The sequence below is a fragment of the Arachis duranensis genome, chromosome 10 (genome assembly GCF_000817695.3).
Source record: "Arachis duranensis cultivar V14167 chromosome 10, aradu.V14167.gnm2.J7QH, whole genome shotgun sequence".
NCBI classification, from domain to species: Eukaryota; Viridiplantae; Streptophyta; class Magnoliopsida; order Fabales; family Fabaceae; genus Arachis; species Arachis duranensis.
Genome location: NC_029781.3, coordinates 84494800 through 84505401, shown reverse-complemented (window position 1 = coordinate 84505401; position 10602 = coordinate 84494800).

Genomic DNA, 10602 nt, shown 5'->3' with positions numbered 1-10602 from the left:
GTGCTGCCAGGAACGCAAAACGCTGCCCTGCCCGCGCCAAGGGCAGGGCAGAAAGTTGTGGTGCTGCCAGGGACGAGCGTTGCACGTTGGTGCTGCCAGGGTCGAAGATTGGTGCGCCAGATTCGTGCGTGGTGCGCCAGGAACGCAAAACACTGCCCTGCCCGCGCCAAGGGCAGGGCAGAAAATTGTGGTGCTGCCAGGAGAGGATCGTGGTGCGCCAGATGCTGCCAGGAACGTCCCATGGTGCGCCAGATTTGCTTCTTGGTGCGCCACACACAAAATGCTGCCCTGCCCGCGCCAAGGGCAGGGCAGAGTTCCCTCTTCCACGTCCCGTGTTCGAAACACGGAGGAAGCACAAATTCAATAAATTTCCTTGGCTTCTTGGCACGGCACTCTTCCTTAAGTCCTAGCTTCCTCATGGTTCCTTGTTCGAACCTTGTAGCATGCATGGGTGACCTTTTTCCCTTGAATTTCTTCCTTAGAGAGCCCGATTCTGCCCTCCACAAGGGCAGGGCAAGGTTCTCTTTCTCTTGGTCCCAATCCACAAGGGCAGGGCAATGTTCTCTTCCTCTTGGGCTCAAGGCACATTTTGTGCTCTGCCCTTGTAGTGGGCAGGGCAGAGTTGCCTTCTCCTCTTGGTTTTCTTATGTTGCTCTCCTAGAGGGCAGTCTGCCCTTGTGGGGGGCAATGTTACCTCCCCCTTAGCATGTGGCACGCTTCAAATGGCTTTGGCCACGCTTTCCTTTCCTTAGGTCACACTTCTTAGGCCACGCTTTTCCTTTTCTTTTCTTTTCTTCACCTATAATAAACCAAAACAACACTCCAAGTATCACTAAATTCAAGAGGCTTATAAATCAATTAAAATTCAATTAAAATTAGCTTAAACCTCATGGATTATCATTAATTTCATGGTGGTTGCTTGATTTAGAGACAAGCCATGCCTCCAAGAATTTCACCTTGCTGGCCGAATCTTCTTCTTCCTTTTTGAGTATGAAGGATCCGAGATTACCTCACCAAATCTTACCACATTTGGTGATTATCTCATCCACAACATACTTTTGGTTTCCTTTTTTTTGCCATCATTAACTTGATGGTCTTGATGCATGCAGCTTCTTCTTTTTCTTTTTGGTAGCTTAATGTAGCTTCCATGGTTGCTGTGACATGACCAAAGGAAGAAGAAAGAAAGATCAGAGAGAGAAGAAAGAAGATATTCAATGGATTTGATCAAATAATTAATGTAGCAAAGAGAAGGAATAAAAGTGCACTCAAGTTTCCTACTTCCCTTTACTGAGAGGCGTGTAGAATCATTAAAGCCATCAAATCAATTTCTCTCTCTCACTTATGTTTCCAATGCTTAAATTAAATTTGAAATCCATCCCAAAGTGAGAAATGGAATCCGTTGGAAGCTTGTAACATGCTTAAAGGAATGGGTTTTAGTTAAAGAAGTGCATTATGCCCATTTCCTTATGATTTCGGACCAAGCATGCAAGATGAATTGGGCTTATGATAGTTTGAATTCTGGCCCGATAACAAGAACAATAATTCAGCCATAACGAACAAAATATTTTTGTATCAATGCTGAATGTATTTATAAAACACTTGGGCTTGCAATTTTCCTTTTATTTTTGGCCCATATTAAAAACCTGCATCACAAAATTATTAATTAATATATGAAAATTAAATTAATAATTTTGTAATTAAATATTTTAATAATGTTTGCTCATCACAAATATTAAATTTGGAGTTTTCCAAACTCATCATATCCTCCAAGCCTCCTCCGAGCTCTCCGTCACGAAATCCTCTAAGTCCTGATAGGCCTCCCGATTCAACTCAAGCTGCTTCTGAAGATCAATGTTATCAGCAAAAAGTCTGACATAATTCTGCTCCGCCTTCTCCTTCAACCCTTCTGCCATAGCACACTAAATGTAGACTCCATTAAATTAGTAGATAATTAATCAATAAATTAATTTTTAATAAAGAAGATTATATCAAATTAGGATAGAGCTCATCGAAATGATAATTTTGACACTAATTTCGAAAAAAACGGTCTAAGATTGGACCAAACGGACCGAACAGGTTGAACGGAGCCCAAACCGGGATTGTGGGCCCAACCGGCCTAGCATTAAAAGCAGACCGAAGCCTTTCTTCTCCCCAATTCAGCAGAAAGGAACGCTGAAAGTGAACAGGGGAGGAAAGGAAGGGAAACGTTTTCAACCCTTACAGTAAATTCAATTTCTCGTAACTTCTCCGTCCGAGCTCCAATCGCCGCACCGTTTGTGGCCATGTGTCCACCGCGTCGAGCTCTATGTTTTTACTGGAACAATTTCATTGGTAAGTCATTAATCACTCCCAGCCACTCTTTTCTCCCAATTTTTGGAAAATTGGATGAGATGTTGAATTTCTTTGATTTTTGATGTTTTAGGATCCAATTAGCTTGAAGAAAACGTTCACTCTTGCTTATGTGAAGCTTGGGTAAGGTGAAGATATAATAATTCTATCTAAATATTCTGAAGTTGTGTTTTGGGAATTAAATTAGGTATATATGTGTTACGAATGTGTATTAGGCTGTGAATAAATAATTGGAGCTTAAAATTGTGGATACTGGGGAAGCTGAGCCTAGTGCTTATTGAATTTTGAGTGGCTGTGTCTGTGTTGAGTAAATTGCTTTGGTCGCTACGTGGGAATCATCCAAGGTTGGTTTAGGTTTCTTGCATTTAATATATAATGTCCTGTGAAAACTTAGGCTAGATGACCATAGGATAAGCTGAAACGTACGGAATGGTACAATTCTTAGTATACTTGATATGTATGATGTGATTTGATTATGTTATAGAGATCATTATTATATTGACATTTCAATGAGATATGAGTGATGAGATATGAGTAAGTTGATGATTATAAGTTACAAGCATATTGAATGAAGGCTTGATGAGTTTGTTGAAATGTATAATATTGATGAATGGTAGTTGATAAATGGTGTAAAATTGTGTTGAGTTTTGTTATTGGCATATGGTGTTGGATTTGACAAGTTTAACAAGGAATGGAATGGAGATTTTGGAATGTAAATGAGTTTTAAGAGGCTTTGTAAAGTTGGTCTTTGGCCGAACTTCGGTGAGGCATAACTTGGCTTTCGGACCCTCAATTTGTTTCCAATTTGTTTTTAAATGAAAATTGGATTCGTGAAGTTTATGCCGTTCGAAGAATGGAAGAAAAATGATTTAAAACGATTGAGTTATGTCCGTTAGAAGTTTTGTTGCAAATCTGTGAATTTCTGCAGCTAGGCACTCCAGGTTATGTAGCTCTCTGGTTAATTCCTTTTTTTTGAAAAACGTACGTCAATGCATACACGTGGCCCACGCGTACGCGTGGCATGGGATTTTGGTGATGCGTACGCGACTGATTGCGCAAGCGTAAGGGGTAGTAAGCATGTCCACGCGTACGTGTGACCCACGCACACGCGTGACATGAAGATTTTACCCATGCGTACGCATGAAAAGGGACACGCGCGAGAGCTGCACTTTTACACTCCCACGCGTACGTGTGGCCCCTATTTCAACAAATATGGTTTTTAATGTTTTAAACTATAGTTCAAACATCTGAATCCCTATTATCATTCCTTTAGTCATGAATAGTAGTATTACACTTGATAATCAGATGAAGTTAGGAAATGGGGATGACTTGGAGGTGAAGTAAAGCTGAAAAATGATGAATTGATTATGAAATGTTACGGATAATCATGAAAGATACTTGACTTAATAATCAAATGAATGATCATGTATGAAACTTGGCTTGAATAATTAAATGATCTGAGATACGAGATTCCCTGGATAAAGTGTCGTGGCTTACCACCACGTGTACCAGGTTGAAAACTCAATACTCTGTTGACACTACGACGTAAGGGTGACCGGGCACTTATAAATTCCCGGGAATGTTAACCCCCATTGAGCAATATTGATTATTTGAAAAAATCCTATGCATAGACTCTTGGGGATGCACGTCAAGGAACAGTCTAAGGTTTTCAGACTTGTAAAGCTATGCATCATATGCATTCTACTTGAATTACTTGTTGTGCATTAACTGGGTGTGCCTACGTGTACTTGTCATGCTAAATGTATATTTGTTACTGGTGCACGAAATTGCAATAACACTTTTTGTAATCCGCACAACTAACCAGCAAGTGCACTGGGTCGTCCAAGTAATACCTTACGTGAGTAAGGGTTGAATCCCACGGAGATTGTTGGTTTGAAGCAAGCTATGTTTATCTTATTATTCTTATTCAGGATGCCAACAACAGTGTTTTTCAAGTTCAGTGAAGAAAGGGAAAAGGGCATAAAATAAATACTTGTTATGCAGTAATGGAGAATATGTTGGAGTTTTGGAGATGCTTTGTCTGATTTATTCCTGTAATGTAATATTCCATCCATGGAAAAGTGCAAAGTTCCCTCCATGGCAAGCTGTATGTAGGGTGTCACCGTTGTCAATGGCTACTTCCCATTTTCTCAGTGAAAATGGTCCAAATGCTCTGTCACAACACGACTAATCATCTGTCGGTCCTTAATCAGGTTGGAATAGAATCCAATGATTCTTTTGCGTCTGTCACTAACGCCCAGCCTTCAGGAGTTTGAAGCTCGTCACAGTCATTTAATCCCGGAATCCTACTCGGAATACCACGGACAAGGTTCAGACTTTCCGGATTCTCATGAATGCCGCCATCAATCTAGCTTATACCACGAAGATTCTGATTAAAGAATCTAAGAGAAGCTCATTCAATCTGATGTAGAACGGAGGTGGTTGTCAGGCACACGTTCATGGATTGAGGAAGGTGATGAGTGTCACGGATCATCACCTTCTTCATAATTAAGCGCGAATGAACATCTTAGATAGGAACACACACGTTTGAATGGAGAAATAGAAACAATTGCATTAATTCATCGAGACGCTGCAGAGCTCCTCACCCCCAACAATGGAGTTTAGAGACTCATGCCGTCAAAGTGTATAAAATTCAGATCTGAAAATGTCATGAGGTACAAGATAAGTCTCTAAAAGTTGTTTAAATAGTAAACTAGTAACCTAGGTTTACAGAATATGAGTAAACTAAGATAATTGGTGCAAAAATCCACTTCTGGGGACCACTTGGTGTGTGCTGGGGCTGAGACTAAAGCTTCTCACGTGCTTGGGCTGTTTCTGGAGTCGAACGCCAGGTTGTAACGTGTTTTGGGCGCTGAACTCCAACTTGTAACCTGTTTCTGGCGCTGGACGCCAGACAGCAGCATGAAACTGGCGTTGAACGCCAGTTTACGTCATCTATCTTCACACAAAGTATGGACTATTATATATTTCTGGAAAGCCCTGGATGTCTAATTTCCAACCCAATTGAGAGCACGTCAATTGAACTCCTGTAGCTCCATAAAATCCATTCCGAGTGCAGGGAGGTCAGGATCCAACAGCATCAGCAGTCCTTTTTCAGCCTAACTCAGATTTCTGCTCAGCTCTCTCAATTTCAGCCAGAAAATACCTGAAATCACAGAAAAACACACAAACTCATTGTAAAGTCCATAAATATAATTTTTTCCTAAAAACTAATAATATTCTACTAAAAACTAATTAAAATATACTAAAATCTACATGAAATTACCCCCAAAAAGCGTATAAAATATCCGCTCATCAGTTACCTGCAGTAGTTCTGACATTCTTGTGCTTGCCTTTATCTATTTATTTGTCTGTGAAATGCTGACATAGATGGAGGTATGGAGGAATGGCAGTGTGGGACTTAGATTTAAGGTTAAGTTAAGTTAGGCTTAGATACTCTTAGAAAACCACCATTCATGGCTTCTGTTTAATACTTTAAGCTCTATAATTTGAGTGTTGGCGTTCTAGGATTACCTCTTGCATTCTCAGGACCTTATATATTATGTGTGTGGCACCTTTACCATACTGAGAACCTCCAGTTCTCATTTCATACTATGTTGTTGTTTTTCAGATGCAGGTCGAGAGGCATCTCGTTAGGCGTCTAGATCCCTGAGGCAAAGTGGTTACTGGTTATTTTGTTGTACAGTGATATATATTTATGTACATTTGGGTTTTGGATATGTATATGTATATGTGTAAATATTCTCTGACCATCCTTGGCTTCGCAGGCTGAGTTAGGAGCTTGTTATTTTGTATCTTTGGCACTCTATTCCTACTTTTATAATCTTATGTTTTGTTCAAGGGTTACCTGAAACTGTAGGTCGATCTCGGATGAGATCTTCTTGTGCTGGTCAGAGCCGACGTGTCCGGTAGCTGTGTAGCAGCCGGAGCTGGTGTGTTCGACTTGTGGAACTGAGAATGCTGCTGATCCCTTGTCACCGAGGGGTGGGGGTACCTGCAAGGGACTCCGATGCTTAAGTTAGCAAGGGTATTAAACAGGTATTGAGTAGAATCAGAGTATGAGTTATACCTGGGTGCTCCAGTGTATTTATAATGGTGAGAGGTGACCTTCTTTAGATAAGATAAGTTAGTTATCTTATCTTATCTTATCTTATCTTTTGTCGAGGTCAGCTTATCTTCCATGGAACCGCCCTTATCTCTATAGGCTTGGGCTGCCCTTGGAGCGGGATCGTATTCCTTGAGTTAGGCCCTTCTTTGGGATTTCTTGTCGATTTGGACCGAGTTCTTTGCAAAGAAGTCGGTCCGCTTGACCTAAAGAGGTCGGTCGCTTTGTCTGTAGAACATCCCGGGTCAGACAGCTCGACCCAGGGTATGAACAGTGCCCCTGCTTGAGCTCGGTTTTTTTTGTTGAGGTTGAGTCCTGGACTTCGGTCCTTCTCTAATGAAGCCGAACTCAAGTATTTTGTCGATTCCTTTGTAGGAGCTTTTGAATGTAGAACGTTTTTCCTCTAAAAGCGCGCGCTTTTGTATCGGCGCTTTGGGAACGTGCGAGGGTTTAATGCCTTCATTAATTTTAACATTAATTGCCCCGTTTTCCTTAGGCTCTTTAATTTGATTTTGAAAACCCAGAAACGGTTTCTCTCCTTCGCCCTTTTCGTAACTTCTTTTCTCCACTCTCTTTGCTCTCTGTTTTTTGCTTGCACTTCTGCTTTCTTGTGTTGCGGCTTTTGTTTGGCGATTTTCTGGGCAGCTTTCATTTTTGCGCCTCCATATTTCTTTCTCGAAGCTTCTTTGGTCTCCAGGTTAGTCCCATTTCGTGCTTTCTCTTTGTTTTTGTTTTTGTGATGAGGTTTTGATTTTGATCCTTTTTTTAGAGAAAGTTTGGATCTTTCTATTTCCATTGTGCCCTAGATTTGTTGAAATGTGCGTTCTGGGAGTTTCTCCATCTTCTGTATGATCCTTTTTGCTTTTGCTTGATGCTTTTAGGGTTTTGCATGTTCTTTGTTGTTTCTGTTCTGATACCGCTGTCCGCATCTATTCCTCATTTTATTTGAAGGTTGCTTTTGTCTGATTCTGAAAAAGGTTGCATCTTTAATGGCCTCTGCTTGGCGTGTTTGATGTGGATGGTTTTTGCTGGTTTAGACTGTAAAGCAATATTTTTATGATGTTTTGTGTTTTGCTTTGATGGAAAAATGCTTGCTGTTTGAAGCCTTCCTTTCTTGTTTTGAGAGGTGCTGGGATACGAGAAGTAGGTTTTTCCTAGAAACCTTGCTTTATTGTTACCTCCAAAGGATGCCCCAGTACTTTGGTTTGAGTCTTGGGGTTTTTCTTTTCTATGTGTTCGCCTGTATCGTATTGAGTTGTTTTCTCCTTTGTCCGAGATGTTTTTAGTAACCCCATCTTCTTTTCTTACTTGTAGGATTAGTTGACCTCATGTCTTCTCGAAATATCATTGTAGAGATGTCTTCCAGAGTTCCCGAGGGGATGTCCGATTGGCTAGACTCCCTTGTTTTGTTGTGTGTTTCTGTTGTGGATGCTAAATTTTGCACAGAGCTGAGGAAGCGCCATAGGATTTGTAGTAACAGTGCTCGTGAGGAGGATTATGAGCTTATTGCTCCTGATTCTGATGAGAGATTTTGTTTTCCGACTTCCATCGAGAGGGAGCGTCCCTTCTTCTATGCCTATGAATACTTCTTCAGTCAGTTGAACATTACTTTTCCTTTTACTGCTTTCGAGACTGACCTATTGTGGTCGTGTAATATTGCCCCATCCCAGCTTCACCCAAATTCCTGGGGTTTTATTAAAATTTTTCAGCTTCTCTGCCGAGAATTAGATGTAACACCCTCTCAGACTCTTTTCCTTTATTTGTTTGTTTCCGCCAAGCCTGGCGGTTCTTCAAAAAAGAAAGCTTCCTGGGTTTCTTTCAGGTCCGCCCAGGGCCATAAAGTTTTTGCTATGTATGATGAGTCTTTTAAGGACTTTAAGAATTACTTCTTTAGGGTTTGTGATGTCGAGGGGGCCCGCCCCTTTTTTCTTGATGAAAATGATGAGCCTTCTTTCCCTCTAGAGTGGCAGAGGGATGTGAGAGTGTCTCGCTATACCTGGGAGATGCTTGATGATGTTGAGCGTGCCTTTGTTGTTGTTCTTGAGGATCTATGGGGGGCACCACCCCATCTTGATACAAAAAGATTTTTGAATGACCTGTCCTTGGTTCGGATTATTTTGGGTACTTGTCTGACTTGTTTCTACACTTGTTTCTTAATTTTTTCTTCCTCTTATTGTGACTGTAACTCTTTGCTATGGCTGATTCTGTATTTGCAGAGATGTCAAAGAACAACGACTCCATGAAGGCCTTTAAAAAGGCAAAGAAGGCAACTGCTGCTCTGAACATCTCGGCCAAAGTGGCCGGAGAGGGATCTTCTCAGGTCTCAGTGAAGCCTCCTGTGTCGAGTTCTCCCGGGCCGAGGAAAGCAATTCCTACTCCTCGGTTTTGTCAGGTCGATCCTCCACAGACTTCTGCCGTTGCTTCTGGTGTTCCTCCCTTAAAAAAGCAAAAAACATCCGAGCCCTTTAACCTGGATGCCCCGGATTTTGATGCTGTCGAGTTTGTTGACCAGCATATTGCCCCCTATGGTGGGCTCTCCATGGACGATGTGTCTCTTCTTCAGCATCTGGATTTTATAACCAAAAGTAGTGTGAAAATGGCACATATGGGAGCGGCTATTTTTCGAACTGTTCAGGGGATCCCGATTCATGCCACAAAATCCTTCATGGAGGAGGCCAAATCAGAATTTGATCGGATCAAGGGTCTGAAGGATGAGTTAGAGGTGAAGTTGGCGAAGGTAGAGAAGGAACTGGAGGGGGAGAAGGCCAGCTCTATTGCTTTGGCTGCTTCTTTGAAGTTGGCTGAGGACATGGCACTGAAGCACAAGGATAGCTATGTCTCAGCTTATAGGGAGTTGATGCATCTCCGAGATGATTTGGAAACTGCTCGGGTTGATTATGCCGAGCTTCAGGGTCATCTTGTGGGCAGCGTGACTGCCGCCTCTGAGAACCTGATGGAGCAGTTCCGGATTGTTGCTCCTGATGCTGACTTGACTCTCGTTAGTCTTGATAACGTAGTAAAGGATGGCAAGATTGTCCCAGATGATCCCGATGATGATGTTAAACCCCCCCAGTGCCTTCTATCAAGGTGTCGACCTCCTCGATTCCTCTAGTTACGTCTGATCCGGATTGTCAGATTTTGAACCGGGATGATGGAACTGTAGATGCTGTGCCTATTCAGACTCGTCATCCTTCTCCCCGTACTGATGCTGCCGGGAAGGCTTCCGATCTTTGCTGATCTTCTTTTTAAGTATTTGTGTAAATAGCCCGGTTTGTGGGCTTTTGAACTGTTTTATTGTTTTGTTTAACTGCTGACGCTTTTTAGTTGCCTGCCTGGCAACTTTTACTTTGAAAAACAAAAGTAGCTTTCTAAGGTAGATTTTGGTGGCCTCTTGAAGCTTTATTATACTATGCTTTTATTGCGCTTTAACATGGTATCTTTTATGGTTTCTGAGAGTGTTAGAATCTTGCTGCTTGACCTCTTTGGATTGCTTTTGTACTTTATTGTTTGTAACTTGGATCCTTTGAGGTCGTGACTTGTATAGGTCCGACTTGTTTGTCGGTTTTCTCGCTTTTGCTTGTATTTTTAGTGCCCCATAACCGATTTCTTTGTGTTGGTCCCCTTCTGAGTTATTTTTGTAATCCTCTTTCTTGGACCTTTGTTAGGTCTCTTTTAGGGATTACTTTTATAACTTGTCTTGTAGGGGGCCGACTTCGTTAAGTCGATCTCTTCTAAGTTATTTTTGTAATCCTCTTTCTTGGACCTTTGTTAGGTCTCTTTCAGGGATTACTTTTATAACTTGTCTTGTAGGAGACCGACTTCGTTAGGTCGATCTCTTCTAAGTTATTTTTGTAATCCTCTTTCTTGTACCTTTGTTAGGTCTCTTTCAGGGATTACTTTTATAACTTGTCTTGTAGGAGACCGACTTCGTTAGGTCGATCTCTTCTAAGTTATAGCAATTCCTCTTTAATAGGGTTGACCAGACCTCTTTCCAGGGATTTGTTGATAACTTGGGTTGACTTGGTCCGACTTTTTAGTGTCGGCCAGTCTTTTTAAGTTATTATATAGCAATCCATAAGACCTCGTCAGGTTCTTTTTGGGATCACTTTCGATAACTTCTTGCATTA